The sequence below is a fragment of the Xenopus laevis genome, chromosome 3S, assembly GCF_017654675.1.
Source record: "Xenopus laevis strain J_2021 chromosome 3S, Xenopus_laevis_v10.1, whole genome shotgun sequence".
Classification (NCBI taxonomy): Eukaryota; Metazoa; Chordata; class Amphibia; order Anura; family Pipidae; genus Xenopus; species Xenopus laevis.
The window spans coordinates 67,031,097-67,040,773 of NC_054376.1; positions in this window are offsets into that span (position 1 = coordinate 67,031,097).

A 9,677-nucleotide genomic window follows, 5' to 3' on the forward strand; every position below is an offset into this window, starting at 1 on the left:
CAAAAGCCTTTTCGGCGTCAAGCGCTAAGACTAGTGATGGATTTTTAGTACAGTGCATGTGTTGGATGAGGGTGATAAGCCGTCTAGTATTATCATGAATATGACGCCCCTTGACAAATCCAGTCTGATCATTATTTATAAGTACTGGCAACACTTCCTGCAGTCTCTTAGCAAGTACAGATGCATAAATCTTAAGATCTCCATTTAGCAAGGAGATAGGACGATAATTTGAGCATAATGTGTCATCTTTGCCGGGTTTGGGTATAGTTGAGATGTAAGCCTGCAACATTTCTCTGGGGAATGTACCTTGCAAAGCAGCTTCATTGATGGCTCTAGTGAGGTAGGGAGCTAGCGAAGCATGAAATGTTTTGTAATATAGATTAGTAAAGCCATCCGGTCCCGGGGCCTTGTTTTTGGGGAGGGCTTGTATCACCGCCAGGACTTCCTCCATGGTTATAGGGCCAGTTAACCCAGCCAACTCCGTGTCCGACAGAGATGGCAGGTTTAGTCGGTTCAAAAAAGCAGTGATGACCTGCTCCGAGGGCACAACCATAGAGGAGTCATCCTTCAAGTTGTAAAGGGTGCTGTAAAACGTAGCAAATGTGTCAGCTATATCTTTAGGATTAATTCTTGATTCACCAGAAGAAGTACGAATTTTCCCAATCCTACTCTGCAGGGTTTGGTGGAGTAATTGTTTCTTAAGTAGAGCAGAGGCTCTATTCCCCATAATGTAGGTCTCGCTTTTAAGCTTCAAAAGTCGAGCTTGACATCTACTCAAAATGAGGAGGTTTACCTCTTCTTTAAGCTTATCCAATTGTTTCTGTAAAGCAAGCGAAGGGGCTATAAGTCTCTGTCTCTCTAAACTATTGATGTTGAGGAGCAATTGGTCCTGTTTCCGTCTAGCTAGTTTAGTTTTGTATGCAGCAATACTAATCAGTGTGCCTCTTAAAGCGGCCTTATGGGCACACCAGAGAGTCAAATCTTTAACTTCTGCAGTGTCATTTCAGGAGAAGAATTCTACTATATCAGTGTCAAGTTGCTTGCGAATATCTTTGTCCACTAGTAGGGTGTTATTAAGTCTCCAGGGCGGCCTAGCACTAAACTGGTATTTTTCTTGGAGAGAAAGTTCTACAAGGGAGTGATCCGTCCAAGTTGTAGGTTTGATCGAGCACTGTGAAGCTAAGGACAGAGTTTGTGGATAAGCCAGGAAAAAATCTATCCTAGTGTGAGTTTGATGGTGGGTCGAATAATACGTAAAGTCCTTACCTGTCGGGTTTAGTACACGCCAAATATCGTACAAATTATGTTGCTCTAACAATTTGGCAAACTGCATAGAACTTTTAACCACACGTTTGCCATAGTCAGTGACCTGTGCCCCGAATCGTGGCGATCTATCTAGCTGAGGGTCAAGGATAATGTTAAAGTCCCCCCCAATTAAAACTAAGCCTTGCTGGTGGAGTTTCACCTGTTCTAGAGCCTGTTTCAGAAAGACATTCTGTTGGGTATTAGGCGCATATAAATTTACCAGGGTGTACATTTGCTGGTTAATATTACAAACCACTATAAGACATCTGCCCTTGGGGTCCGCCATATGTTTAACGCTAGTTAAGAGCAAAGATTTTCGTACTAAGATGGCAACTCCTCTATTTTTTGACGTGGAGGTTGCTGCCGCCAGCATAGTATAGAATCTATTCTCAAGCTTACATTGATCTTTCGTTCGAAAGTGAGTTTCTTGCACCCAAACTAAATCTGCACTCTGTCGTTTACATTCAGCTAGCAGCAATAATCTCTTTCTGGGGGTATTAAGTCCCCGTGCATTAATACTGATACACTTAAGTACCATAATGGTAATGAGTTTTGCTAGGCAGCGTACAGATGGCGGGACCCAGGGCAGTAGACATAGCATGCATAAACCACATAACAGTCTCCAGGGGAGGGTGGGAAAGAGATAAAGTAGGAGGGGTAGGGAGAAAGAGAATAAGAAAGTAATCAAAACATATATACAATAAAGCCAAAACCAAAGGCTGTATCCCCTCAGCTTCCATGCCTAGTGGCAGAGAGTCCAGCAGAGGAAGAAAATATATACGGGGTGTGCTTGGATCTGATGTCTTGAGATCCTAAACAACTCCATGCCGGTGTCAGAATTTACACAGTGGGTATGGGACCCAGGAAAATGGTCGTCGAGTGGCAACGAGACTCTCAAGCTTTGGCCGTGTGCCATTCTTCCTCGACATGCAGTCGGCTTTGAGCCGGTGGTACCGTGTGTTGCGGCTCTATGGGGATATTCCAATATTTGAGCGCAGCCTTGCCCTCCGCCAGATTTGCAATGACTTTCATCGTGTTTTGCCACTGGACTATAAGCTTAGTCGGGTATCCCCACTTGTAGGGAATTTCCTTCTGGCGCAGGCTTTGGGTGATCACTGCTAAGTCACGCCGCCGTGCCAGGGTAGCAGCAGACAAGTCAGCGTATATTTGTACTTTTTCGTATGGCTGCGGCAGTTCTCCACGCTGCCTAGCATAACGCATTAAATCCTCTTTAATATGGAAAAAATGGATACGGAGGATAGTGTCCCTGGGCGCAGCACTCGGCGCATTCCTTGCTTTAGGAATCCTATGGATCCTGTCTATGAGCAGGTGTTCTGCTGTGGCGTCTGGTAGTGCCGCCTTTATAAGGCCTTGGGCGTATTGGCATAGTTGGGGCTGTAAGACTTCCTCAGGGACTCCCCTAAGCCTCACATTGTTCCGCCGTGAGCGGTCTTCCAGATCTGCAATTTTGTTCTGGAGCTTCTCTATTTCTGCATCTTGCGCATTGACTGTGTCAGCCACATCATTATGCGCTGTTACAAATTCCGCCATTTTGGACTCTAAGCGGTCCGTGCGCTCCCCCATGGCCTGCAGCTCACTTCTAAGATCTTGCACTGCGTGCTTCGTATCAGCGCATATATCCTCCCTTAGCTGCGCCAGCATACATTTCAAATCAGCTTGCGTTAGGCTGTGGGCACCATCAGCATACTTATCTGGCAGCTGCTCAGCCTCCACTACCAGGCGCGCTGGTGACGAGGTTGCAGAGGAAGAATGGGCGCCATCTTGGATCCCGTCCCGTGGCGGAACTTTCGGCTGAGACCCGTAAAAGTCGGTGAGTTGTAGAGGTTTTTGCTTGTTTCTCCTCCTCGACATGTTACCGCTTGTCTCCGAAAGGATCTGTGACTATATAATGACACGGGACTGCTTATTGCTGGCTTATAGACGACACCGGCGACGGAGCTGCAGAGAAATGCGTGTACTCACATGCACGCGTAAACCACGCCCCGCCAGTATTAATAGTTAATATCAGTAGGCATTTGGAATTAAATACAGGTATGGGACCTGTTATCCAGAATGCTTGGGACTGGGACTTTCCAGATAAGAAATCCTTACATAATTTGGATCTTCATACCAAAAGTCATTTAAACATTAAATAAACCAAATAGGCTGCTTTTGCTTCCAATAAGGATTAATTATATCTTGATTTGGATCAAGTACAATTTACTGTTTTATTATTTCAGAGAAAAGGGATTTTTTGGATAAAATGGAGTCTATGAGAGACGGCCTTTCTGTAGTTCGGAGCATTCTAGATAATGGGTTTCTGGATAATGGATCCCATACCTGTACCTGTTTCTATCCTACATTAAGCAGATAAGGCTTGGGACCAGTTACTCTATGTGGTGCCAGATTGGTTAAGCCCATTTGAAAGCAATGCAGTATGGTTACGCTAACCGTCCATAGTTACTGCATTGATCTGAGTGCAGACACATGGAGTGGAGTTTGGAGCTGAAATGTGTGAGTATGCATTTTTGTGCTGAAATGCACTCCATGTGTCGGCACTCAGGCTTACTTTGCTTAGCCAGATTTGGAAATGTCTCTGTGGCAAAGGTATCACTAAGAAGAATACAGTGTTATCTACTCATCCACATCTCTAGTCATTATCAGAGAGCCCTACCTTATGGTTGTGCAATGCAATAAAACGGTGTGGGAAAATTGCAACAGAACTGAGGATAAAATATCATTAAATGTTACTTTGATTGCAGTATGTGTAAAGTTGTAAAAATTCCCCTTTGCCCTTGGTGCAAATGACTGAAACTAAACTCAGTTTATCCTCTTTTTGTGAAATAAATACGCATTTATTTTACAGTCCAGGCATATTGACCAACTTCCCAAAAACCTTACGTCAGAAGGAAATGACACAGATCCATATGAAATCCAGGCTGTTTCAAGCCCCAATTGTCTTTTATACATTTGCACAATCAAATGCTAGTAAATTATTGGTGCATGGTTTAATAATAGTATGAGATTCTAGAAACTTTGGCTTACAGATATCTTACTGTAGTTTTAAAATGATATGGCCACAAATGACTGAATTGATACATGGGCAAAATGGCTTCTTCAGGGCCCACTGTTGGCCTTCTTGGGCCTGTCTATGTTGGCAGATGTTTTCCATCTTTACTTTAATTTAATATTTCTGCAAAGATCTCCATTCTGTGTAAAACTTTTTTTCCCCATAGCAGATCAAAATAGACATGGTGCAAGGCAGTGGACAATATGGCAGACCATTCATGTGAACACATTTATATTCAATATTTTTAGGTGTGGGTTGATTTGAATCAGTGTCAATTAGGTTAAACACTAATTTCCAGTTCAAGGGGTTGTTCACCTTTCAAAAACTTTTTTCAGTTCAGTTGTTTTCATATTGTTCACCATAAACAAAGACCTTTTTCAATTGCTTTCCATCTTTTATTTTTTACTGTTTTCCCAAAATGTAACTTTAATGATTAATGTTCATGTCTCTAGTGTTTCAGTCTGGCAGCTCAGTGATTCAGGAGCATGTTGAACTGTTACAATTTGCTACATCTAGTTGATACAATTAGTTGATACATTTCTCAGCAGCATTTGTGTAATATTACCAACTATTGTATCAATTATAACAGCTGCATTTAATGAAACTCACGCTCAGCAGGGACAAAGATAACAAATGATTCAACTAAATGTATCAATTTAAAAAAACTTAAAGAGTTGGCGACTCCCTCCCCCCAGAGCTGCTTTAGGGCTCTTACACATGAGCGTTCTGATCTGCGCTCCCCTGCGTTCCGTTTTTTGGCGTTCAGCCGCAGGGGAGCGCAGGAATAGACGCAAGTCATTATTTGAAATGGGGCTGTACGAACGCAGGTTCAGACGCAACATGCTGCATTTTTCCTGCGTTCGGCGCCTACACGCGCCTGAGTGAGTACAGCCCCATTTCAAATAATGACTTGCGTCTATTCCTGCACTCCCCTGCGGCTGAACGCCAAAAAACGGAACGCAGGGGAGTGCAGATCAGAACGCTCATGTGTAAGAGCCCTTAGAAGGTAAAAAATTAAACTTTACACTTCAATATTAGAAAAACGGTCACAAATAGAAAGTCATTGGAAAAAGTCTTTATTTCTGGTGAACAATCTGAAACCAACTGAACTGAAAAAAAGTGTTTGAAGGTGAACAACCCCTTTATGGCTTTAGTGTGAGATGACTATAATGGTTAGATTTGTATCGAGTTATAGCTAATAAAGCACCTGGCTACCTAGTGTATATTTTGAAATGTGGAGTACGCTCTTGTATAATAAAGCAGAATGTACCTATGCCCCCCCCCACCTCTCATAATTGTTATATTAACCCTGGATGGGCCTTTGGAGACCCAGTCCAATACTGTATCCGGTGAGGAGTATTACTAGTGATAGTAACAACAGTTCAACTAACAATTGGCATCAATTCTGAACAATCAGGTCATGATTTACCTTTAAGTAGGGCATGCCACCAGACATAAAAAGTTGTGCAATCAGTTCTTTTAAAATTAAGCATGAAACCTAGATAATTTTTTTTAAACATCTAAACCTATGCTAAACTCATATAAGAACTTAAATTGTCAGTCGTATAATGACTTCTCCACTTCTATGCTGATGGCACAGCAATACTGACTTCCCCAATGTCACTGCACTTCTCCAATTCCCCTTCTCTCCTCACTGTCTATAATCTTGCACAGCCTGTGCTTGGGCACATACAGTACATCAGGTCCTCCTACCACAAGACAGTATAACATAATCATAATTGCATTAGATTGGGATCTGTTATCCGGAAACCCATTATCCAGAAAGCTCCAAATTACGAAATGGACTCAATAGTAGACTCAATAGACTCCATAGACTCAATTTTAACCAAATAATCCAATTTTTTAAAAAACTGTTATTTTTTTCTCTGTGATATGAAAACATTACCTTTTACTTAATCCCAACTGAGATATAATGAACGTAAAACCAGCCTGTTGGGTTTATTTAATGTTTACATGATTTTCTAGTAGACTTAAGGTATGACGATCCAAATTACGGAAATATCTGTTATCCAGAAAACCCCAGGTCCCGAGCATTCTGGGAAGCAGGTCCCATACCTGTATTAAAGTCAGTTATGGTTTTTGAAAGTTGATCATTTTCCTTCATCTGGCAAAAAGAAACATGTTAAGTACTGAACTGTATTGTGATTGTCTCTTTTAGTATAACTATCTGTATCATTTGCACATAATTGAAAATGATTGTATTTTTTTTTCAAGGAAACCAAAGGCACTTGCATTGGTTAATGATAAATAGAATTTATGTAACAAATATATTGGGCAGTTTAGGCACAAACTCTTAGATTTGTTCTCCAAAATGAGGGAGAATACATATTGTCATATGCTAGAGACTGGAATGTCACATAATGACTCGCTTTAATTTAAAATGATTGGAACACTGGCTTCCAGAAAAAGATTATTTCTACTTCCTACTCTATTGCTATAAGTTTTTGGTTTCTAGTTTAATGCACAAATGGTTTAGAAAAGACTCAAATTGCTTGCATGTTCTCTTTAGTTATTTTTATTGTACAGCTGCTGTTTTTTTTTTAAATTCTAGTGAATAAAAACGAGTTACACAGAAATGCATCCTATTTCATCTAGGTCCAGAGAAACTGCTGGCCTTCCTGCAAATAGATTTTTGGATAGACATAGGTTTTTTTAAATTACTTTAGCATGTGTTATGAATAATCTTCCTATTAGCAACCAAGGAAAAAGTGACACTTTTATAGCTTAAAAGAAATTTGTAATGTTAAGTATGCATGCTGCCTGTTATTTATTTTTCTCTTTTACTGTTCTAGTGAAATGCTGAGTGTTCCAGCTAATTGATTTCGAAATGAAAGTCATTAATAGTCAGATTTTTAGGTCTAAAATATTAGTTGGATGTGCAACTATGCGATGTAAAACCACTAATTTACTGGCGTAACTAGATGTTAGAGCTTCCAAAACTTCTAAAAGTTGGTGTTGAGCTGTTTTATTAATATAAAGAAATAAATATACAGAAATCTTTTCAAATGCCACTAGGCTGGTGTATTGTATGTAACTGAATGATGTCAGCAATGATGTCATTCCTAAACATTTTTAAGTACTTATGCAGTACAGCTGTTCAGATGACTTTACAGTCTGTAGATGTCAGAGTTACTTAGGGTGCCATAAATATCCTATGGACATTTGACACTGCTTGGACCAAACAAGATCTGGAACCTTGGTCAACAACAACAACAACTATTTTTAAGTTATTTGTTGAAGCGTTTTTGCATTTTGTGAGCAAAAAAGGGAATACAGTAGAACCCTGGTTTTCTGCCCCTGGATTTTATCGTTTCCTGGAATTTACTGTGATTTTTTTTTTCTTTCTGATTTTTTCTTGCCTGGATTTTACTGTTTCCTGGAATTTATGTTGTTTTGGCGGGGCCTGTAACTAATAAAATCTACTGTATTGTATGGTCTAATGCATAGATTTTGGAACCTTTGGTTCGGTTCCCAAAATAGGTCCCCATACTGTTTAATAATGTGAAGTTTCTTTCTATAGTAGAAAATAGTCATTATACTAAAGTAGAAAAAGTTTAAGAAACACTGGTTTAATGAAACCTGTGCTGTTTCAAACTGGTTTTTTTTTTTATAAATTCTTGAATGTCTAACCACAGATGGACAAATAATGATATATATAACAATTATAATCAAAGGGGTAGTTTACATTTCTAACTTTCAGAATGTTACAGAATGTCCTATTACTTGTCAGTTGGTGTTCACTTTTTATTTCTTAGTTTTAAATGAAATTATTTCCTGTTCTGCCTCTATCCCAGCTTTTAAATGACCCCAAAGTCAAGTAACTATTGCTCCGAGAGGTTACACTTGTATTGTTATTTTTACCTTTATTTGTTTCTTACTATAGATTCATCCTCCAGTCTCTCATTCAAATGACTGGTTGCTAGAGTAAATTGGACCCCAGCAACTTTATAGCTGCTGAAGTTCCAAACTAGAGAGCTGCTGAACAAAATGCTAAATAATGACACTCAACTGCAAATTTTCTCTGAATATTGCTGCCTACATCATACTAAATGTGAATTTAAAGGTGAAATGCCCCTATAATGTTATCGGGTTATTTTTTTAGAATGCAACAGATTTTTGGCAGGTATAACTGGTTCTTTACATCAGGTCTGGACTGAGAATCAAAATAGGAGAACCCACAGATTGCCAGTCTGGGCCTGCTTTACATAGATCACTGATAAAAGGAAATATATTTTAGAAAATTTAGGAAATTATTCATAAATTGTTAGCTATGGAAATGGGAGCATTAAATTATCTTTGCAAGGAAGAGTTGATTTCTTAATCCAAGAGGGATAGGCAATATCAGGGTCGGACTGGGGGGCCAGGGGCCCACCAGGACTACTGTCCAGGGCCCCCCTCCGACCCCCCCGCCCCCTACTGTGACGCTCCGAGAGAGCGCACATGAAGGCGCGCACCTGTGTGAAGGCGTCGCTCTGCGCTCCTGGGTGTATTTGTGCCAAGCGCATGCGCAGAAGGTGCTGCGCGGCGCCTAAGAAAAACTTTTTCCCGAAGATCTGAAGAGGGGTCTGGCCCGGCGGGGGCCCATTAAGGGTTGGGGCCCGCCGGGTATTTTCCTGGTGTCCCGCCGGGCCAGTCCGACACTGGCCAATATAGTTCATTGCTTAGGGCAAATAGTGGACTTACTGGCTTCTCCTTGTCTAGTGCCTAAAAAAATTAACTTTGTCAGCCCTTTGCAGTCAGAACTGCAGCCCAGGTACTTAAAGGGATACACAGCCCACATTCAGTCTTTAAATACAGAGGAGTGTATTTGGGGCACACAGCAGGTGAAATTGTGCTGTTGCACAGTGGATTTAATATAATCTGTGCTGCAAACACATCAAGATCTCACTAGGGCCTCTATACCCAAACCCTTATTGCTGTACTTATTGCTAAATCATTGATGCCTGACAGCAGCAGTTCCTGACAAATGCAAACTGATGCAGGGAAACATATTTATGGCAATGGCATATGGGGCAATATAGAACAGTATCCAGCTCGGCAGACAGGTACATAAGGCACCCTATTGATTTCATTGTGAGATGCATTTGGTAGCCACTAAATAATTATAGTATTTATAGTAAGTGATTCAAATTTTCTCTGTGACATTTTCTCTCCCCTGCAGCCTGCTTTCAGTGGCCGGTAGAACTAACTGCTTATAATTATAGCTCCTTTGGGGTCTAATGCATTATTCAAGGGCACACAGTATATATCTGGCAAGACATATTGACTACTTCTACTCATA